Source organism: Vulpes lagopus, chromosome 4 (assembly GCF_018345385.1).
Source record: "Vulpes lagopus strain Blue_001 chromosome 4, ASM1834538v1, whole genome shotgun sequence".
NCBI lineage: Eukaryota > Metazoa > Chordata > Mammalia > Carnivora > Canidae > Vulpes > Vulpes lagopus.
Window position 1 is genome coordinate 54,202,621 of NC_054827.1, and position 24,338 is coordinate 54,226,958.

Below are 24,338 nucleotides of genomic sequence, written 5' to 3' on the forward strand. Positions count from 1 at the left end.
CAACAGATGTTGGCGAGGATACGGAGAAAGGGGAACCCTGTTACATTGTTGGTGGGAATGCAAGCCAGTGCAGCCACTGGAAAACAGTATGGAGGTTCCTCAAAAAGTTGGAAACAGAGCTAGCTACCCTATGACCCAACGATACTGGGTGTTTACCCCAACGATACAAAAGTAGTGAGCCCAAAGTTTATAGCAGCAATGTCTACAATAGCCAAACTATGGAAAGAGCCCAGATGTCCATCAACAGAAAAATGGATAAAGAAGATATGATTATACACACACACACACACACACAATGGAATACTACTTAGCCATCAAAATATGAAATCTTGCAATTTGCACCTAGAGGGTATTATGCTAAGCAAAATAAGTCAATCAGAGAAAAGACAATTATCATATGATCTCATTCATATGTGGAATTTAAGAAACAAAACAGGATCATAGGGGAAGAGAGGTAGAAATAAAACAAGACAAAAACATAGAAACAAATCATAAGAGACTCTAAATCATACGAAACAAACTGAGGATGCTGGAGGGTAGATGGGTGAGGGGTTGGGGTAACTGGGTGATGAACATGAAGGAGGGGACATGATGTAATGAGCATGGGGTATTATATAAGACTGATGAATCACTGACCTCTACTTCTGAAACCAATAACACATTGTATGCTAACTAATTGAATTTAAATTAAATTACAAAACCAAAACCAACAAAGCCCCCAGAAAAACAAATGCCTGATTTCAAGCTACACTACAAAACTAGAGTAATCAAAATAATCAAATTATACTACAAAGCTACAGTAATCAAAATACTATGGTACTTGCATAAAAACAAACATATCGGCCAATGAGAAAAAACAGAGACCCCAGAAACAAACCCACATTTACATCCAACTCATCATCAACAAAGAATACCCACCAGGAAAAGGATAGACCCTGAAATAAATAGTATTGGAATAACTACTGGCTATCCACATGCAGAAAAATCTTATACCATATGTGAAAATCAACTCAAAATGTATTAAAGACTTAAATGTTAAGACCTGAAATTGTAAAGCTCCTAGAAGAAAACATAGGGAAAAAATTTCTTGACATTGGTCTTGACAATAAATTTTTAGATATGACCCCAAAACACAGGCAACAAAAGCAAACATTTAAAAAGTGAGAGTATTTCAAACTAAAAAGCATCTGCACAGAAAAAAAAAATCAACAGAATAAAGGAACAAATTATGCAATGGGAGAAAATATTTGTAAACTATATATCCCCAAAAAGGGGTTACTATAAAAAATATATAAGGAATTCAAACAACTCAATGGCAAGAAAATAGATAATCCAATTAAAAAATGAGCAAAGGACCTAAATGGATATTTCTCAAAAGAAGATATAGAAATGGCCTATAAGTATATGAAAAAGTACGCAAATCCACTAATCATTGGGGAAATACAAATTTAAACCATGACTTATTACCTCACATCTGTTAGAAGGGCTACAAAAAGATAAGTGTTGGTGAGGCTATGGAGTAAAGGAAACACTTGTGCACTGTTGATGTGAATGTACATTGGTAAAGTCATTATAGAAAACAGCATAGAGATTCCTCCCAAAATTGAGAATAGAACTACCATATTATCCAGAAACCCAACTTCTGGGTATATATACAAAGAAAATGGAAAATGAAATCAATATCTGGAAGTGATATTTGTACTCCCATGTTCATTACAGCATTATTTACAGGAGCCAAGATATGGAAACAACTTAAGTGGCTATCCAGTGAATGAATGGATAAATAAATTGTTGTATGTATATACAATAGAATTTACTTAGCCATATAAAAGAATAAAACCTGGCCATCTGTGCTGACATGGATGAACTTTGAGGGCTTTATGCTAAATTTCAAAATAATTCAAAGACAAATACTGTGTAATCTCATTTATATGTAGAATCTAAAACATTCGAACTCAGAAGCAGATAGTAGCATGGTGTTTACTAGGAACTGGGAGGTGGGAGAAATGGGGAGACAGCAAAGTTTGCAAAGTTTCAGGTATGTAGCATAAATAAGTTCTGGAGATCTAATGTATAGCACAGGGACTATAGTTAATAATATCGTATTATATACTTGAAATTTGCTAAGAGAATAGATCTCAATCATTCTCTCACACACACATAAACTCTGTGAGGTGATCAATATATTAATTAGCTTGATGTGGTAATCATTTCACAGTATAAACATATATCTAAACATCACATTGTAGGGCAGCCCCCGTGGTGCAGTGGTTTAGTGCTGCCTGCGGCCCAGGGTGTGATCCTGGAGACCCTGGATCAAGTCCCACGTCAGGCTCTCTGTATGATGCCTGCTTCTCCCTCTGCCTCTCTCTGTCTATCTCTATGAATAAATAATAAATAAAATCTTAAAAAAAGATTTAAACATCACATTGTAGATATTATATTTATGCAAATTTTCTCAATTATACCTCAATAAATGTTATGAATTAAACAAATGTAACTTCCAAATAAGAGGAGCAGTAAAATGAAACAAAGAACTGAAAGAAGGGAGAGGAATGAAAGAGTTAGATAAAGCACAAAAAAATAATAAGCAAAAAAAAAAAAAAAAGAAAGAAATCTATGCACTACTAACCACAATAAATATAACTGGAATAAATTATTCAATGGTAAGCTATAAGTTATCAAACAATTTTATTTTTTATTGACTTATTTTAAAGGATTTATTTACTTGAGAGAGAGGGAGAGGGCAAAGGGGCAGAGGGTGAGGGAGAGAATCTCAAACAGAATCTCCAATGAGTGTAGAGCCTGACGCCAGCCTCAATCTCATGACCCTGAGATCATGACCTGAGCCCAAATCAAGAGTCAGATGCCCAACCTACTAAACTACTCAGGCACCACTCAAACAATTTTAAAACCAGCATTTAAAAAATACAGATAGGTTTATGACTTTAAACACAGATTTAGAAAGATTTAAAGTCAAAGGATGAAAGATAAATCTTTCTTGAAGGTAAACACTGATCAAAGAAACCTTGTTTTGATAGCTGAGCAAATTAAGAATTTAAGACAAAAAAGCATTAATAAGCAGCCATCATATTGAATCCTTGCATTATGAAAATTTTCAATTTACTCCACTTCACCAATAACATAGCTTCAAAAAGTAAAAAATATAGATCTACAATAAGAAATTTCAAAATCTACCATCATAGTGAGAGATTTTAACATATTTTTTTTTGTAATTGATAATTCAGATAAAAAATTGGTAAGGCAGATTTGGTAATGGCAGATTTGGATTGTATAATTAACACACTTGTTTTAAGGGTGTATATATGTAGGACATTATGTAATTAGACACTACACATTATCTTCAAGTACAAAAATGATACTGACCATGTGCTAGGTCTTAAAGCTAGCTTCAATAAATCCAAAGGAATTGATATCATACATTCTCTGACTACATTAAAGGCAACAGTTACTACAAGATGATAAAGGATCTTCAGATGAGCAACTGGAAATTAAAATACACTGTTCTAAAAAAATTCATGGCTTAAATAAGAAAGCATAATTAAATTTTAGATACAGCTACATGATAGCAAAATATTCATATCAAAACTTGTGAGATATAGCTAAGAAGCAGTGACACAAATTTGTAGCTTTTGAAAATTTGAGCTTAGAAACTAAATAACAAAAATTCAAAGAAGAACTAATAAAATAAGTAACAATTAACAAAATATAAATAAACGACAATTAATGAATTCTTCCATTGAATAGGAATGGTGAGAATACTACCCATCTTATTTTATGAGATGACCTAAGTTTTGTGTTTGTGTGTATGTGTGTGTGTGTGTGTGTGTAAATATATAAAAGAGCTAATAAAGTAGTCCAAATTCTGGCAAAATTAATCAAAACAAAATGAAAGAGTATACCTATACACTTTAATAATAAAAAAGGTCATAAAAAAAAAAAAAAAAAAAAAAAAAGGTCATAATAATAGATGATGAAACAGATAATGAGAGAATATTATGAACCATTTTATTCTATTAAATTTGAATTTTATATATATATATATGTAACAGTTAAATATCTTAGAAATTAAATTTATGAATATTGACTCATAAGAAAACCTAAATAGTCCTATGACCTTAAGGTAATTGAACCAACAAGTTTTTATAAAGTAAACTCCACAACCTGGGGTTTTGCTGGTGATTTGAAGAAATATTCAAGGACCAGATAATTCCAACCTAGCCCAAATTCTTCCATAGACTAGCAGTAGTGAGAATACTACCCATCTTACCTATGAGATGACATCAACAAATAATAAAGTTAAAACCAAAAAAGATAATTACATGCCAATCTCAAACCACATATATAAATGCAAATATGTGATACTTATCTTGATAAAAAAGTTACTGCATATTTACCATAGTCAGTTTATTCCAGGACTGCAACATTGATTAAATATTAAAGATCGAATACTACATGTTATCATATTAACATTTAAGTGGAAAAATGTATGAGAAAATAACTACAGAAGAAGCATTCAATAAAACATCCACTCATAATAAAAGTGCTACCAAGGAGAATAATCAAACTTTCTTAACGGGGATCCCTGGGTGGCGCAGCGGTTTGGCGCCTGCCTTTGGCCCAGGGTGCGATCCTGGAGACCTGGGATCGAATCCCACATCGGGCTCCCGGTGCATGGAGCCTGCTTCTGTCTCTGCCTCTCTCTCTCTTTCTCTCTCTCTCTCTCTCTCTCTCTTTGACTATCATAAATAAATAAAAAAAAATTAAAAAAAAAACTTTCTTATCATGGGACAAGGCATTTACAAACTAACCATTGCAAATGCAATATTTAAAGTTGACATAATGAAGTCTTTCTCTATATTATTTTAAGGATAAAACAAGATGCCCTTCTCACCTTTACTCAACTTTATACTGAAGGTCCTAGGCAATGCAGTAAGACAGAAAAAAGAAATGTATAAGGACTGGAAAGGAAGAAATAATACTGTTTTTAGGTGATATGACTGCCTGTGTAGCAAATCTGAAAGATTCTATTGGTAAATTTAGAATTATTAATGGAGTTTGTCAAGTTTGATATGTAGTCAGTATATAAAAGGCAACTGAATTTCTATACACCAGAAACAATAAGCTACAAAATATAATTTTATAAAACAAAACATTTATAATAGCAGTAAAAATACAATGTATTTAGAAATAAATTTAATAAACATACATAAGCAGAAGGAAAACAATGAAAAATACAAACATTAAAGATTAAAGTTTAGCTAAACAAAATAGCATTATATACCAAGTTGATAGATGGGAAAATGCAACATCTTAAGGAGGACTTTTCTCCCCAAATTGATATATAAAAATAATGCAATATCAATCAAAATTCCAGCAGGTTTGTTTGCTTGTTTGTTTATTGTTTTAGAGAACTTGATAAGTTTATTTAAATATTTATTTGGAGGCACCGGTTGGCTCAGTTGGTTGAGTGTCCAACTCTTGGTTTTGGGTTGGGTCATGATCACAGGGTCATGGGATTGAGCCCCACATCAGGTTCCATGCTCAGTGTCTGCTTGAGATCCTTGCTCTCCCTCTGCCACTGCCACCCCCCCACCCCACTTGCATGCTCTCTCTAAAATAAAAAAATCTTTTAAAAAATTTATATGGGGGCACCTGGATGGCTCAGTCAGTTAAGCTTCTGCCTTTGGTTCAGGTCATGGTCAAACTCCCTGCTCAGTGGGGAATCTGCTTCTCCCCCTTCCCTCTGTCTGCTACTCTCCCTGCTTATGCTCTTGCTCTCGCTCTCTCTCTCTCTCTCTCCCTCTCTGTGTTAAAAAAATAAATAAAATCTAAAAAAGAAAAAGTTATAGGGAAGGTCAAAGATCTAAGAATTGCTAAAAAGTCTTGAAGAAGAAAATTTTTTTAAAGGGAAAGATCCTTACTAACGTATTTCAAGACATATTATAAAACTAGAGTCATTACGGAAATACATAATTACAGGATTAAGGAACTTAAATTCACGCATTTATGAAAAATCAAATTCTTGAAGATCACTGGTGCTGGGACAATTGATTATCCATACTGAATAAACAATATAACAATCCATTTCCAGGTGCATTAAGATGAATTGCTAAATGCAAAACTATAAATGCTTTTAAAGAGATAAATATAGTAAAATTAATTTATTGTCTTGAGAAAGCAATGATCTTTTTATAAAAGAAAATGTTGGTAACTTGAATTTAAAATCCAAAACTTGGCTCATTGAGAGACGGACATACAGAGAAAGAAAAGCAAGTTGAAAGCTGCTATTTGTAGCATACACCCCTGATGAAGACTGGATTATCATCCACATTTTATGCAATGAGTCTATAAGAAAAAGGCAAACGATCCGATATGAAAATGAGTAAAAGTTAGGAACCAGGATTTCAGAGAGAAAGCACAATAGTTCACCAATGTATGAAAAGATGGTTGCTTCATTAGGTATTAGAGAAATGCTAATTAAAATCATAGCGGAACACTATTTCTTGTCCACCGGATTGGCTAAAAATGAAATTTGATAAGACCACGTTATAACAAGCATGTGGAGCAATAGAAACTCTCATCTGTTACTAGAGGTTGTAAAAACCAGCTCAATACTTAGGAAACAGGTTGGAAATAACCTAACAAAGTTGAACACACACAAATCTTTTAACCGGGTAATTCTATACCTGGGTGTGCAATCCAGGGAAGCCAGAGTGAGCCTGTGCATGTGAACTGGAAGGCATGTACAAGAATGTTAGAGAACAACAGTATTTGTTGCTATCCCCTGTAGGAAGGCCCCCCATAATATAAATGGCCCCCCATAAATCCCTGCCTCAGGATGTTCATGGTCTCGTGTAAGCCCCTTCCCTTGAGTGTGGGTTACAGCTGGGGACTCATCTCTAATAAACTCATATCTAATAAATAAATTAGATTAGATCCTAATCTAATGGAGATTAGGTTACAAAAAAGAATCTGCCCTTCATCCTTTTCTCTCCTTTCTCTGAGGGAACCTTTATCCTGGGGGAAGCAAGTTGCCAATGTTTTGACTAGCTTGTAAACAGGGGCCCATTTGGCGAAGAACTGACGCGTCCAACCAAAGACAGTGAGGCTGAGAGGTTTGCCAAGAGTCACTTGAGGGAGCTTTGAAGGGGTTCCCTCTCCCCCCAGCCTTGAGAAGACTCTAGTCTCAGTCTGATACCTTGCTTACAGCCCGTGAGAGGTACCGCGTCAGACACTCCCAGCTAAGCTCCTCCTGGATTCCTGACCCACAGAAACTGTGAGATAATAGGTTTTTGCTTAAGCTGCTAAGTGTTGGGGTAGTTTGTTACACAGCAATAGATAATAATACATTTCCCAAACCAGCAACAACCTAAATGTAGATGGATAAGTTATGGTACACTCATACCATACACAGTGAAAATGAAGGAATCATCAAGGGTGAATCTCAAACAGTACAATGTCACTAATATGAAAATTAAACGATAAGGGAAACAAACGTGTCCATATATATGTTTTCAGAACACACACACACACACACACACACACAAATCACCAAGCTATAAAGAAAAGCAAGAAAATGACGAATACAAAAATCAACTGTCACGTCTGGTGGAAGGGAAAAGGATGGGCTGGAGCTGGGGCATGCGGGGGGCTTCTGTGGTACTGCAATGTCTTATTTTTCCAATCTAGGAGACGGTCGGGCACTCTGTTCATTATTCTTTAGACCATTCTTAGATGTTTTATATGCCTCTTTCTAATACATTAAAAAAAATCACACTGAGGCCGAAAAGAAAGCCAGATATTGAAGTCAATAGACAAATAATTTGGAATGTGAAACGATGGATGAATGGATGGATGGATGGTTTGCTAGACAGATCATTTGGTCCTTTATGTCTAATTGGACTTGCGCTTCTTCCAAGAAGTTTCATGATTATCTGATTTATGAAGCTTTTTCTTCCAAACTTAAGGCCTTCTTCATTCATTGACCCAACTCATTGGCCAGCTCCGGGTGTTTACGTGGGAACTGTATAATAATCCAGCGCTTACAGCTTCAGGCCAAACGCATTCCAGGCTACGCGTTGTGCCCGCTTCACCTCACCTGCTCTCACCACCACCCCTGCAACCCCCTGCCCCAGCGCACCCCCCCCTCCTCCGGCGGGTGCAGAGCCTCTGGGCGCCTAGAGCCCTGCAGTAGGAGGGGCCTTTGACCTTTGGAGCTGTGGAGTTGCAGGTGGGGGGGAGGTGGGGTGGGTGGGTGGGAGGTGGGGTGGGTGGGTGGGAGTGGTCCTGCACAGGCCAACGACCCCCACATAATTCAAGATGAGCGGACAGCCACCTCTGGGGTTCCTTTTAGCTCAAACCTCAGTGGCTCCATGCAAAGCCCTTGCACAAAACAAAACAAAACAAAACAAAACAAAAAACTACAAAAACAAAACAATAATAATAAAAAAAAAGCTCAAGAAAATGGGGAGGGGGAAAGGTCATCGCCTCCAGAGGGTGACACACACTGCGGCAAGAAGGAAATAGAGACCGAGCTGCAGCAGCAGAGAAGAATCCGAAAGGTAAAAAAAAAAAAAAAAAAAGCAAGAAATTCTGTGTGTCACCCGTCGGCCACCCTCCCAGCCACGCAGGTCCCCATCCTCCCCCCACGCACAGCGCCCCCGGGCTGCGGCCGGTGACCTGGGTCGCCCCCGGGCCTCCGGTCCAGGATGCATCCCCGACCCCCCTACTCACCGGCTGCCCCGCGGTGCCCGGCGGCGCGGGTTCGGGGCGCGGAGGAGCGGCTGGGAGCGGGCGGCGGCGGGACCCTAAGGTTAGGAGCCTCAGGTGAGGGGGGCGGGGGCTGCGGCCGGGGCTGGGGACGTGGAAGGTCGCGGGCTGCCCGCGGGGGGCGGCCCGGGCGCTGATTGGCCGCGGCGCGGGGGGCGGAGCCTCGGCTGCAGCGGGCCCGGGAGGCCTCGCTTTGTGTCCGCATCTGCAGGAAGATGCGGCCCCGGAACCGGGAGGGGGACCCCAGCACCGGCCGGGAGCGCGGGCAGGGCGGGCTGGGGAGGGGGAAACGCGACACGAGCCAGGACCGAGTGAGCGGCTCATACATGATAATGATCATTTTATGTAAGACAGTACGCCCTGATTTCCAAGGGCGACTTAAAATCGATGGGTCCGACATATATTTTTATTTTTATGTTTATTATTTTTATTTTTTTATTTTTATTTTTTACAACTTTCTGAAGTTGGCTTTCTTTCTTGCTTTCTTTCTTTTTTTAAAGCACAACCACAACAAAAGTAAGTCATAAAGCCCCAACTGTATTTCCTTTCCATGACAACGAACAATGAAATGTTCTCTGTTTCTGAGAGGATCATATGTCCTATAGAACACAATTTAATTAAAAAAAAAGAACATCACTTAAGAAGGCACATTTTTTTTTTTTTTTTTACAGAAATGAAATTAGGCATTTATTTAACAAAGACTTGTAAAGAAGGCACATCTTAGAGCGGTACAGACTTTTAAAATTTGGGCCACGTATTTATGATTTATTTTTTATTTTTAGTTATTTTTTAAATAAATGTATTATTTTTTTTTTGGTGTTCAATTTGTCAACATACAGAATAACACCCAGTGCTCATCCAGTCAAGTGCCCCCCCTCAGTGCCCACCACCCAGTCACCACCACCACCACCCCCCCCACCTCCCCTTCCACCACCCCTTTCCCAGAGTGAAGTCTTTCATGTTCTGTCTCCCTTTCTGATATTTCCTACCCATTTCTTCTCCCTTCCCCTCTATTCCCTTTCACTATTATTTATATTCCCCAAATGAATGAGACCATATAATGTTTGTCCTTCTCCGATTGACTTACTTCACTCAGCATAACACCCTCCAGTTCCATCCATGTCGAAGCAAATGGTGGGTATTTGTCGTTTCTAATGGCTGAGGAATATCCCTTTGTACACATAGATATCCCAAGATCTTTATCCCAAATGAAACGCAGGGACACCTGCACCCCGATGTTTCTAGCAGCAATGTCCACAATAGCCACACTGTGGAAGGAGCCTCGGTGTCCATGGAAGATGCATGGATATATTTTTAATTCAAAGCAGCAAGTCACATTAGAATGGAGCATCCGATCAGATTCTTGTTAGAAGAACTGCTTAGGTGAGGGGCAGGGCTAAGCGCGCAGGACTTGGCTGTTGACACTTCCTTTCATAACCACTGACTTCTGTTAAAGTAGCGCATGTATTATTTTAGAAGTTAAACGAAGCAGGAAGGGGGTTAATAATTTTTACTACCCAGCAAATGGGTAACAGATCCTGGGTGTGAGAGAGAGAAAGAAAGATGTGGCCGTTAAAAACCTAGACTCTGAAGCCACTGGCACAGCTTTCCCCTTACCAGCTGGGGAGTGCATTCGCTGCAATACAAATGACCACAAATGCAGTGACTTGAAACAACACACTTATGATCATACACTTCTGAGAGTCAGAAGCCCACTGGCTGACGGAGAGGTGTGTGTAGACAGGACTGTTTTCCTTCTGGAGGCCCCAGGGGAGAATCCGTTTCTTTGACTTTTCAGCTCCTGGGGGCTGCTCAGGTGCTTCGGCTTTTGGGCTCCATCCTCAAAGGCCATCTCATCACGGGGACCTCTGTCTCTGTCCTCACATTTCTCTTACTTCTCTTGCACTTATTTCTGAGTGACTTTGACCTGTGGAAAGTTCCCTTTCCACCCTGGATCCATCGAGTCACCCTCGGTTCTGAATCCCCCTTGCCTATTTATGCTCATTCCTCTTTCTGTTCATCTTCTCTTCTGCATTTCGTTGGTTTGTCTTCGTCCTCCAGATAATTTCCTTCTTTGCAGGTAGAAAAAAGTGTGGTGGGTAGAGCATCTGATAAAAAGAACACTTGGTTGTGCCCTCTTACTGCCACTTAAAACCCTGCTGCTTTTCTGGGTGGTGGAAACACGTGTGATGCCCTGTAGACAGGGCCCTCTTACCCCGAGGGCTGTCAGGACTAGTTCCCTGCTGTTCCTCTCCAGACCCTCAATAGGGCCTGACTTTCCTTCCCAGGCCCAGAGCCAGTCCTCAAAGAGCATGTCGGTGACGTCAGAGGAGGAGGGACGAGGGGGCTGGGGTGCAGGCAGGCCGCTGTGGGAAGAGAGAAGCTGAGCAAAACCGCCGGCCCCCCGTTGGCAGGGAATTTGCTGGCGCAGGTCTCCCAGTGCTTGGGCGGAGGAGGTTTGCAGGCTGCAGCGGCTCGGTCTCCACCCAGGCCCTGCACACACACACACACACACACACACACACACACACACACACACACACTAGGAGCAAAGCCTAGAGGACTGAGCCAGTGATTTGGGCCTCCCGGATTTTGTCCTGAGCGCACCGGCCTCGGTGGGCATAGAAATGTCAAGGTCATGCTCCATCTCCACCTGCGCCAACCCTTTCTGCTGTCTGCATTCAGTAGTCCTTTTTTTTTTTTTTTTTTTTGAAAAAGGAGGAGATTGGACGAGATGCTTTAGCTCTCAAACTCTGTGACCAATCGCACAGCAAAAACAACAGCAACTAAAAATGGTGGGTTTGGGAGTGTCAGGGGAGGGAGTGGGGGCGGGCAGGCGTGTGTGCTGTTGACTCTGGGTTTCTGAGAGGAGGAGGAATGTGGCAGGAGAGAAATGCAGCTGCCTTGGCAGACAGAATGGGAAAGAGAAAGCTCACCGCCAAGGCACCCCAGGTCTTTTAGGAGCACTCAGTCCGCCGCCACAGAGGCCCCTGGACACCCCACTCACTGCAAACATGCCCAGATGTTGGCGTTGTCTTTCACCCTTAGAGGATTTTCTTTTTTTTTTTTTTAATTGTATTTATTTATTCATGAGTGACACAGAGAGAGAGACAGAAATATAGGCAGAGGGAGAAGCAGGCTCCCCCTGGGGACCTTATGTGGGACTGGATCCCAGGACCCCGGGATCACGCCCTGAGCTGAAGGCAGATGCTCCACTGCTGAGCCACCCAGGTGCCCCCCTCAGAGGACTTTCTAGTCAGAAACTACCCCTCTGTGTCTGGGAAGCCGGTTGTTCATTTCTAGAAAGCTCTGACAACTGACCCCATGCCTGCCCTCCACTCTGTGGCCAGGCCTGGCAGTTCTGGGGGAGGACAGGGCAGGCGCTGGCTTGCAGATCTCCAGGGAAAAGGGGGCAGTGGTTGCACCAGTGAACAGAAAGACCGACCCTCTCCGGAGTAAGAGGATTCTTCCTGCCTTTGAACTGATCCTCCTGTCCTTTTTCCCAGATCTGGGGCCTGTTGGCCTCCGGCCTGGAATCCCGCCATCAGCTCTCCTGTCTCCTGGCTAACGGCAGAGCTTGAGACCCGCTGGCCCCCACAGTCGCCTGAGCCAACTCCTTGTAAGGAACCAACGTCCTCTCTACCTACCTAGACAGATAATACCTACCTATACCCCATTGGTTCTGTTCCTCTGGAGAACCCCGGCCAATGCAGGCCCCCCTCCACCCTGGGTCATGCATCTGGAACCTGCTGGGCTCTCAGCTGCTTCTGCTTCGGGTCTCCACATGGCTTTGTGGCCACTACTGAGAACTCCTGAACCCAAGCCCCTCGCTGGGGCTTTTCTTTATTTACAGAGGTGGAGGGTGATCACCAGGCAGGCCTGGCTCCCTGAGTGTTTCCCCGAAGCTTTGTGTTTTCATCTCATCAACCCTAGCAGCTCTCTGTTTCCTAACAAAGGGACTTGTAGGGTGAGAGGGCAGACATTTACCTACAGCTACTGTTACTCTTCACTATTGTCTGGGACAAAAGCCTCCAGGAAAATAAATCAGCTCCTGGAGTGCCTTCAGGGTCGCTTCTGTCCCTCCCCATTTTCTCCCTCACGTCCTCATATGGCCTTCTCTGTGGGCTTTAATAGGAACTAAAATCAATTTTTTTAAATGGAATTATTACAGACGCAAGTACAAAGAGGAACATTTTTAAAGTGTAGGCTCGGAACATTTTGTGTTTAGAAATCAAGTGTGGGAACTTCATTGAGAAATAAATATAATCAAAATAGGAACAGTGGGAGGATGGGGGAAAATGAGGGACGACTGGTAAAGCTAGAGAATTTTTTTAAAAGAATGGTTAAGCGCTATCTTCTGTTTTTAGGACAATGACTTCCTTATTTTTATGAAAGCAATGCAGAGCATTGATAGATGGAAATACATGAAGAAAGGAAGAATGACACCGCAGATCCTGTTTTTATTTATTTATTTATTTAAAATTTATTTATTTATTTATTTAAAATTTTACTTATGTAAGTAATCTCTACACCCAACATGGGGCCTGAACTCAGGACCCCAAGATCAAGAGTCAAGTGCTCTGCCAACTGAGCCAGCCAGGCATGCCTTCAGGTGCTATTTTTAATTTAAAAGGTATTTAACTTGTCCCAATCACTTCGGGCTGCTGTCACAAAAATTACAACAAAAATGAGTATTTGAAGAACAAATATTTCTTTTCTCCCAATTTTGTGGAGGCTAGGAAGTGCAAGATCAAGATCAGGTCACTAACAGATTTGGTGCCTGGCAAGGCCCCCTTTCCTTCGTAAATGGTGTCTTATTGCCATTGTGTCCTCAGAGGTAAAGAGAAAGCCCTTGGATTTCTTCATCCCTTTCCAAGGGCACTAATCCCCTTCACGAAGAGTCCACCCTATGACCCGTGACCATCCAAGGCTGTCCCTGCTAATATTATCAACATTAGGCTAGGTTAGGGTTTCAGCATAGGAATTCTGGAGGGACACAAACATTCAGGCCACAACAGTGTCACTTCTTTTCTTTCTTTTTTTTTTTTTTAAGATTTTATTTTTTTTAAGTCTCTGTGTGTGTGTGTGTGTGTGTGTGCCTGCCCTGGAGCAGGGAAGAAGCAGAGGGAGAGGCAGACTCCCTGCTGAGCAGTGAGCCCTACTCTGGGCTGGATCCCAGGACCCAGGGATCATGACCTGAGCTGAAGGCAAATGCTTCCCAGACTGAGCCATCCAGACATCCAACAGTGTCACCTTTAAGTAAACTTAAATTCGACTGAGAAGCCAAAAAATTGCTCAGGTAAAGATTTCTCCACAGCAAGAATATGTGAAATATTACAAAGTGTTCTGAGCCAGAGTTTTCTGCATTTGGTTGGATGTACCCTCTTCTTGGGGTGCAGTACTCTTGAACCCTGGGAAATTGCTGCAGATTTTTTTGATCTCTGTGCGGATTATGTTGGAGGTAGGAGAGATGTTTCTGCCTCGAAGGATTTCACTCTCTTTTTCCAGGGCCACCCACCTAATCAGTCCACTCTCTCAGAATTGGTTAATAACAGCCAAGAATTCTTAACATTTCATCAACTCATCTTCTTCCTTTAGTTTAATTTCTCAGGCTATGAAGGAGCCCTTGGCAGAACCAGTGGTGGATGGTGTTTAACATCATTCCAAGATGAAGAATCTTATTTTTTGTAGAGGATTTGAAGCCAAGCATCCTGGCTTCAAATACCATTCTTAATAAGACACGGTTTGAAGAGGGCCTAGTACATAGAAGGGCTCAGTCAACGCCATGCATTTTTAAAATTATATTCACATTTAGGCTTTATGGAATGATGGTGTGCCCCATTCCTTCTTTGCTTTACACTTTTTACATATGTTTTCTTATGCTCTTACAACTTTCTTTAAATTAATTTCATTATATATTGATGGGAGGGAATTTTGTGATCTGGCCTCTTTCTGCCATATTTACATGGAAATTCCTGTTTCTGCCTTCTAACAGTAGTAAGCATTTATGCTAACAACATGTTCCTGGAAGGATTTCACCTATTTTCCTTTATAGAATTCTCAAATAGTTCAGTTTTTACATTAACCTAAAAAAGCCTCACAGGCATTGTTTTTGTCCCGATCACTGAAATATATAGCCTCCACACCCTAAATCTGGGCTCTCTCTGTCTCTCTTTGTATTCTAATTAGGAAATTCAAATAGGGTGGTTTGGAGAAAGAAAAACAAAATCTACTAACATCCTTCTAACAGAAGAAAAATAATTTTAAAGGATTCAGAAACAAGTCTTGACAGATTTGACACAGACTTAGACAGTCTTAGGGGGCACTCATGGACACCCCTTGGCTTACATGGTGTTCCTTGATAATGACACTGACAGAGCCTGGGAGCAAGGGAGCCTTCAAAACCCCCCATTTTCTTCAGCTAGTCTCCTGCTAGGCCCCCATTCCCTCCAATCTAGAGCCTGGATTTCAGGTTATAACCCTTGGGCAAGTCACAGTTAGGCTGGTCATTTTTGGAGGAAACTCCTATATCCTGAAGACATTAGGAGCAGCAGCAGCCTCCCAACCCACCCACCCCTCCTGAGCTAGCCAAAGGTTCTGTCCTCATCCCTTTTGCCCCAGGGCCTGGATGCAAGGCTGAAAGCCCTAGAGAAGCTGGAAGCTGACCTAGGTGCATGCATCCCGAAAGGCAAGAAATTGTGACAGATCCTCAGGTGTGAGGAAAACCTCCTTTCCCCACCTCCTGAGCTAACTGCCAATTCTGTCCCTAACTCATTTTATGGCCTCTGTCTGACCTGGAAGCCTTTGGGAGGTCTAGTGATGGCCCGGCAATGCTCATAGTGAACTCTATCTAGAAGGTACTGGGGCCTGTCCTCAACCTCTGCTACTGCCAAAGACTAAACAATCACAGCCCCTGTGTTTTATTTGCTTGTAGACAGAAAAATGAACATCCCCACTAAGTTGGATAGCTGTTGGATTACTGAAAAATATCCTCAAGAAATGGACTGATGTATTTCATTGGCAGGTACAGCAGGGCTGAAGAAGTCAAACACAAACCTGGGTATGTAACCACTGTGATTATGTGAGGTTTTGACATTAGAACAGATATAAATCTTATTTATAGATTGTTTATTTTGTTCATCTAAAATATCATGTTTTTTTCATTACATTTTCCAACCAGTCATACTGATCTGAAGGAATGCTACTGATCTTTTTTAAAGAAGTGTGATTGTTAGCTATTGATTTAAAAGGGAGAGATAATTTTTTTAAAGAGTTTATTTATTTATTCAAGAGAGACACAGAGAGAGGCAGAGATATAGGCAAAGGGAGAAGCAGGCTCCCTGCAGGGAGCCTGTTGTGGGACTCGATCCCAGGACCCCAGGATCATGACCTGAGCCAAAGGTAGACGAGCCACCCAGGTGTCCCTGGTGAGATAATATTTATCATATTAAGGAAATATATTTTTATTTCTGGCATACCAAAATATATAAAATCTGGAATGAACAAAACATCTCACTAAACATCATACTAGATCCAGTAGATTTTAACTTCTTACATTGGTGGAATATATGCACTTGATTATGGTAAATTATGTTCTAATTAAGGTTTAAAATTACTAATGATTTTTTTAGGAGTTTTGATCTATTTCTTTTTTTTTTTTTTTCAAATGAGCTTCATCTATACAGCAGTCCTAGATTATTTTTCTGTGGAACAGGGGTCAGGAACATACTAATAAGTGAGCTGCTCAAATAACTTTGAGAAATTCCATGTTCTATACCCATTTTTGCAGATTCAAAGTCATATCAGCATATTGAAGGCTCTGAGTAGTCCTGCAATAAATAATGCTCCTTACGTTTATTTAATGCAACACTTTATATTTACTCAAAAATGAAACATTTCCCTGTGATATTTATTAAAGTATATGGGTCAGACTTCTGTGGAATATAAACTTTGGGACACATTGGTCTGTGGATTTCTTTTGTTGTACTGACTTTGCCAGATTTAGAACCATAGCGATGTTAGCTTTGTAGGATCCAGACATGAACGCAACTTTGTCAATATTTTTGCTTATTTATATTAAAATAACACACTTTTTATTATTATGAAACTACTATATGTCTATTATAGAAAATGGGGAAATATCAAACATTATAGAAAATATTTAAAATGACCTATATGTAATCCCAATATTAGAGATAACCCTAGTTAAGATTCTGATCAATTATTATACATCTATAGCTAGATAGTGTCTATTTATATATTTACATATATTCATATATTTAGAAAATTGGGATCATCTTGTATATTGTATACAGTTCCATGTTGTATTCTTTTCTCCATGATTTATATATTGAATATTTTATCATGCTATTAAACATTCAAACATGGTTTTTTAACAGCTGTGTAGCAGTTCAACTCATTTACTGAAATTATATTTGGTCAGTTTCCATTTTGGAAGTTAGATTATTCCAGAACTTTGCTAGTCACAATAATTGTGTTAAAAGTATCTGTTTTATTTACCTCTTGATTTGCATTTCTGATTATAGGATGGATTCCTTGAAGGGGAATGAAAACAAGACAAAAGATTAGCATTTAGAGGGTTTTTGATACATAGTAACAAACTATCCTCTAGAAATGTTTTATATATTTATACTCCCAATCCCTTGGTATGTGTGTATACATCTGACAATATCTTCTTTTCCAAATATTATGTAGGCTTTCGCCATGTTGACTAAAACCTTTTTTTTTTAAAAAAAAGAACTCTTTTAAAAAATTTATTTGAGAGAGGCAGTGAGTGTAAGAGAGAGCATGAGCAGGGGTAAGGGGTAGAGGGAGAAATAGACTTCCCCGCTGAGCAGAGAGCCCAATGTGGGACTCGATGCCAGGACCCTGGGATCATGACCTGAGCCAAAGGCAGAGACATTTAACTGACTGAGCCACCCAGGTGCACTGAAATCTTTTTTGGTACAGATTGAAACATATGTCTCAGAACAAGTTTTTCTCTCTTTTCTTTCCTTCCTGGAGCCCAACTGCATTTGGAGCCTTCAATGAGAGAGAGGCATATTTTCAAAATAAAAGCCAGGGTATGGGGAATTTAGGAAGATTTGCCAGCTTAAAATTAGTATCTGCAGTTTATAAGTCCGTGTATCTCCTAGACAATCCTTGCGGAGGCTGGTCTGGTAAGAATCCTGCTCCTTCTACTCTCCCATCTCATTATCCCTTCCCATCTCAGCTTTGGAATAAGTAAAGAAGCTCAATAGAGCAAGAAAAATGACTGGAAACTCGAGCTGGAGACTTGGCACAGAGGACTTGTGGTGAGCAGTTGAGGGGAACAGGACCAAGGGGCCGGGAAAGAAGAGAGAGAAGACTCAGGAGGAAAGTTTGCTGCTGATTGCAGGTGCCATGTTTAGGATAAACCTTGAGACTATAGGACTAAAGCCTTGTGCCCATGGATGGAGTTTAGCAACCGGTTGAACAGAAAAAAGAAGTTGCTCCAAAATCTCTGCATGGATTAGACTCTATCATACACACTTGGAATAAGAAATGATTAGTCCTTCTCTGGGATTAGAGCATCTGTTGAATTGGGTAACTCGAAGGTTGCTCTGTTGTTGTGCATTGATTGCTCTATAATGTTTGAATACCATCAGGTCATAGAACTGAGCCAAGGGCATTGCTTAACCATGGTTGCTCAACTGTTAGAAAAATAGTTTCAAAAAGCTAAAGTAGACCCTGAGAAAGTAATAATGGTACTTAAAAAGTGTTCTGAGGGGAAAAGAGGATGCTGTGCTCTCATTTCTAAAGATTAAGTCTATAATTTAAAAATGATGATTCAATAGCAAAGTCAGGATTATTCTGTGCTGTAAAAGATGCCAGGGAATGGTGGCTCATAGCAGGGTGGGGATGTGTGCTGGTGAGGACAAGTCCATATGGATTAACATAATTTGGAGGAAGACATTATCAATGGATAAAATGACAAATCCAAACAGAATGGGATTTGTTGGTTTTAGTTCCAGAATCCTGGGTTTTGGGGCCATGGTGGGCAACAGGACAATCACATCCATGTCTTTCTACCAAGTTCAGAAAATCAAGTGCATGTAAAGGTGCAGAAAGGCAGGGTAGAAGTCAGGAGGAGTTTAAACTATGGAACAAATAAATACATTAGGGGCCTAAGAAACAAAGGACTCTTAGGGCAGGTAAAATCTGAACGTGATGCCGGAGTTGAAAGCTGTGAAAGCAATAGCTCAGTGCATCGCTGGATGCTGGTCTTAGAGTCCTGGGGAGAGCAGAGAGGGTTGAGAAAATGCATGCCAGATTTCTGAGTATCTATCAGGGGACAAGCAAAAATTTATATTTTCTAATGAGATTACAAAAAGTCTTCTTTAAGGCAATAGTAAAGACACTGAAAATATGGCCTGGTTCAGCCAAGCACAGAGTCAAGCTTGACTCATGACTCTGCTTGCATAGCCTGAGAGCTGCCTGGAGTTCTTTTTGCTGATGTGTAATTGAAATGGTAGAAGAAGAAGGCAGAACCAGGGAGAATTACAAGACTCAGGATGGAACAGCTGAGACTGCATCTTGGACTGTAGCTCACCTCTTGGAGGATGATGAACAAGCTGACATTTTTTTTGTTTTCAAGCTGACAATTTGAACTGATGGCAGATCTTTTATTCTGAGAACAAAGAGCTCTGAGAGGCAGCAAACCCCACGTTGGCCAGGGCAGGATAAGGTGGAAAGGACATCTCAATTTTTGTTACTGATGAAAACTCAATGGGCAGGAGATCACAAACATTATTCCCTTGGAGACACTTCACTTCCTGGTTGAAGTTAAACAAAATGTCTTAATAGCCAGTTGGATGATTTCCATAGAAAGATGTCGGACATCTAAGTCAGAGTCTTGCCCAACTCATTATCCATCCCAGAGCCTCCCTGACCTTTGGAGATCCCATGATCCCCCCGAAGGACTTGGCAGTGCCAAAGAATCACACATGTTAATTTTTTTCATTGTTTTAGTCTTCTTCAGTCTTTCTTTCATGTTATGACCTTGACACTTTGGCAACTATAGCCAGGTACTTTCTCTATCCACATTTTGAATTTCTCTGCTATTTCCCCATCCTGAGTTTCAGGTTACACGTTTTGTCCAGAGAATCACAGAAGTGACGTGGAGTTCTTCACTCTATCACGTGATTTCAACTTATCCCATTACAAATGATGGTCATGCTTATTACTTGATTAAGGTGATATCGGCCAAACAATAGCTTTCACAAAAAACTCTCAATTAGCCCCCCTGTAATACAGTCCTCCAATCCTATTTTAATTTAGTACAACCCCATAAACTCACTTTTTCCAAATGTGGTAGCAATGGCATACCCAAGGTCGCTGGCCTGGCTTTATTTGTATTGCCATAGTTCCTGTATCACATTAACCTTTTTAACTTGATTATTTAGAACATTTCTCTTAGCTTTTATTGACAGAAGGGTAAGGAGAAGGTGGAATGGCAAAAGTGGATGTATCTGCATCTGCTGTCATGAATCAAGCTTGCACCCAAGCCTGGGTGCCAAGTGTGTGCTGGCTGGTGGATTGCCCTTACCTGTCCCCCCAACATGTGGAACCAGCGAGCCAGCGTGCTCAGCTCCAGGGGTTGTGTAATGGAAAGAACAGATGGAAGGTAGAGAACTGGGGACTTGGGCCTGTGTTCTGTCATTAATTCATTGTGTAATGCTGGGCAATCCTCATTTTTCCCTGGACCTCAATTTTCATGTCATGGAAATGAAGAGAGACAATTCCCTTTCAACACAGCAGAAGAAAAAAGGAATATGTCAGGAGATTCTGAGATGAGAAATAAGGTATAATAGTAACACAAGTGAAGTAACACAGAAACAGATAATCCTCAAGGAAACTTTGGCCCCTTTGGGCTCACGGAGTCTTTAACTCATAGATACACACTTTCCTGTGCCTCATACATACACAAAGATCAACCCACTGCAACCACATGTACCGGTTATGACTGCTCCCCTCACCCCTGCTCTGCCCAAGGAAGGGTCCTCCTGCCCTCTCATCTTCAATGCCTAGTAAACTAATCTTGCATATTCCAGGAGCTCTTAAAGGTAAAAAACAAAACAAAACAAAACAAACAACAACAACAACAAAAAAAAAAAACAAAAAAAACCCCTCCCTCATCTATGTTACTTACTATTTCAGCTCAGAACATGCTTAGGAGGAGGTTCACCCTCAGAGAAGTGATAAGGAGACAGATAAACAGCCTAGAGTTTTTAAAGTAGGAGAAGTGAGTGAAAAGGAGAATTACTATTTGCAGAAGCTTCTTTTCTTCCATCTGGGCTTCACTAGAAGCCTGAGGGACTGGAGCTTTGTAGTGGAGATGCTCCTGACTCAGTAACATTTATAGATGTGGCTTGTGGAGCATCTTGGCTCTGGCAATTCACAGAGCTGGATGAAAAGAAATTACAAAACCACTTAAAAATCCTTTAGTCTTGTTCAAATGTGCTTTTTCTTTTCCTTTTAAAGGATCAAAATCTTTCTTAGCTGTTGTTTCTCACATAGCCTTTTCACTGAAGAACTATCAGAGACATTTTTCACAATTGGAGGTTGCTAGTTCCAAAGACTTCTGAACATTATTACCCCAGGGGCTATCTGGTAAAGAAGCATAAAGGAGAAGGAAGGAGGTTGTTTTGCATTAAAATAAATAAGTGCAATTTTCAAAGCTGAGCTGCCTTCTAGGAATGGAAAGAATGAGTCATGGGCATGGCTTTCCAATGGCATTAGGAGCACTGTGCCCTTACATGCCCACAAAACTTCTCTTTCTGTTTCGGGTGGGAGGGGCACAGAGAAAATATTTCCCTTACGCAAACTACCTAAAAACCACAAACCAAATCTGTTCTTTCATTAAGCTTCCAATGCCAAGTAAGACAAATTGACAACTCCAGTGGCAGAAGGCAGCAAGCAGGTTAAAAAGGCTGGCTAGAGAGACCATTGGTATCCAAAAGCAGCTTTGCTAGCTAACCATGTGGTTCACTATGTACCAGGGACATGCTCTCACCTTATGGTACACTGGGGGCTCAGCTTAGGGGGCTGGGAGTGAGGCAGGGTTTATGTCTTTGCATTTTAAGGATTATTTGGAAGCCTCTTCTATGGCAGGAGACTCAAAGAATATCTAAAGGAAAAACAAAACAAAACAAAAAAATGAAAGCCTAAAGTTAAATTTTTTTCCATTAGGAATTTAAACATCTAGATAGAGAGATAGAAATAAATCTGCCACTGTTACAAGATCCAAAGAAAGCTACTCCTAACATTATTAAATATTTTCTTCTTTTTAAGTCCCTATTTTTAAAAACATAGCTGCGTATCTGCTTATTCAATTGATTAACTCATTCAACAACTTAAAAAACTTTTCACTTTGAGATAATTATGGATTCATAGAAAGTTGTAAAAACAAAAAAAAAGTGCAGGGAATTCTTGTGTACCCTTCACCTAGTTTTCCCGAATGGTGACACGTTGCGTAATTATAGTCCAATATTACAGCCAGGAAAGAGACATTGGCTCAAGTCACAGAGCTTGCTCAGATTTCACCAGTTTTATATGCACTCCTCTGGGTTGGTGTGTGTACAAGTGTGTGTGTGTGTGTGTGTGTGTGTGTGTACAGTTCTAAGCCATTGTATCACACGTGTAGATTTGTGTATCTTGATTGTGATCAAGATGCAGAACTGCTCCACCACCACAACGCTTCCCTCATGCTACCCATTTTAGCCACTTACGTCCCAACAACATATCATTATAATTTTGTACACTTTCAATGTGGCAGTCTCTGTTCTGGGCACCAGGAATACATCATTGAACAAACACAAGTACCTGCCCTATTGAGAAGAGACAGAAAATAAACATTTTTTAAAAATAAACATATATATTAGGTAATGAGTGAAAAAGTGAGACCCAAGAGAATAGATACTGAAGATTCCATTTTTTAAAAGATTCTATTTATTTGAAAGAGAGAGAGAGAGAGAGAGAGAGAGCACAAGCATGAGCTGAGGGAGGAGGAGGGGGAAGAAAGGGGGAGAAGCAGACTCCCTGCTCAGCAGGGAGCCTGACCTCAGCCTCCATCCCAGGACCCTGGGATCATGACCTGAGCCGAAGGCAGATGCTTAACTGACTGAACCACTGAGGCGCCTCTGAAGATTCCATTTTAATGAATTACAAGAACAGGAAAACTAACATCTATTGTGAAAACATCAGAAAGTGGTTGCCTCTGGGAGTATATTGGTTACAAAGGGGCACAAGGCACAAAGGAAGTTTCTGGAAATGTTTCATATCTTGTTTGACCGCAGATTATATGGCTATATATATATATATATGCCAAAATTCACAGCACTGAACATTCAAATCTACATATTTTATTGCATAAAAGTCATATCTCATTTTAAAAAGTAATATACTTTAAAAGTGATAGGAAATATTTAGCTAGTATTAATCCTCAAGCTGCTGAGCATATCAGGTTATTATGTTCAAGGTAATCAGTTACAGGCAAATGATTAGTCTTTTGGTCAATATTTATACTCTAAATTCCAGAGGCTGCAACTTACCTAAACTCAAGTGTGTCTTGACTTTGACCATGAAAAGCAAGATGATACAGTTTTTGCAATATAGTACCCAAGCATATGTTCATTTAAAATGATAGTTTGGATGACTTCACTCATGAATGGACCTGCATTTTGACCTTAATTCTCCTTATAGGATGTTTTTTCAAGCTGTGGATTAAAGGACTTAGCAGAGTTGAAAATGCTGCAGAATTTGAGTTTATGTCATTTCAGTGCAGAAAGCATAGACAGCTGGCTTTGACATGTACAAAAATCAGCAACATGGAAATAAACACATGAAGTTCATTGGCCACAGCAACTTCTTGCAAGATACACCCATGGAGGCAAGAGAAACAAAAGCAAAAATGAACTATTGGGACTTCATCAAGATAAGAAGCTTTTGCACAGCCAAAGAAACAGCCAACAAAACTAAAAGACAACCTCCAGAATGGGAGAAGATATTTGCGAATGACCTATCAGATAAAGGGCTAGTATCCAAGATCTATAAAGAACTTATTAAACTCAACAGCAAAGAAACAGACAATCCAATCATGAAATGGGAAAAAGACATGAACAGAGATCTCACAGAGGAAGACATGGACATGGCCAACATGCACATGAGAAAATGCTCCACATCACTAGCCATCAGGGAAATACAAATCAAAGCCACAATGAGATACCACCTCACACCAGTGAGAATGGGGAAAATTAACAAGGCAGGAAACCACAAATGTTGGAGAGGATGTGGGAAAGGGGAAGCCTCTTACACTGTTGGTGGGAATGTGAACTGGTGCAGCCACTCTGGCAAACTGTGTGGAGGTTCCTCAAAGAGTTAATGGATCTGCCCTACGACGAGCAATTGCACTGCTGGGGATTTACCCCAAAGATACAGATGCAATGAAACGCCGGGACACCTGCACCCCGAGGTTTCTAGCAGCAATGTCCACAATAGCCACACTA

The 24,338-nt window shown here is 40.5% G+C and overlaps 1 protein-coding gene and 1 long non-coding RNA gene across 2 annotated transcripts in view; one reads left to right on the plus strand and one right to left on the minus strand.

Moving 5' to 3' along the window:
* Nucleotides 1–8,891, minus strand: part of TCAF1 (TRPM8 channel associated factor 1) — a 49,322-nt gene extending 40,431 nt beyond the window's left edge. The window contains exon 1 of the mRNA XM_041752901.1: nt 8,758–8,891. The gene's annotated coding sequence lies outside the window, so the exon portion shown is untranslated. The remainder of the gene's footprint in view (nt 1–8,757) is intronic.
* Nucleotides 8,892–9,864: 973 nt separating this feature from the next.
* On the plus strand, nt 9,865–23,751 carry LOC121489649. Its single transcript, XR_005987382.1, has 3 exons — nt 9,865–11,588; nt 12,300–12,412; nt 23,536–23,751. It is a non-coding gene; the product is annotated as an uncharacterized LOC121489649 (long non-coding RNA).
* Nucleotides 23,752–24,338: the final 587 nt, after the last annotated feature.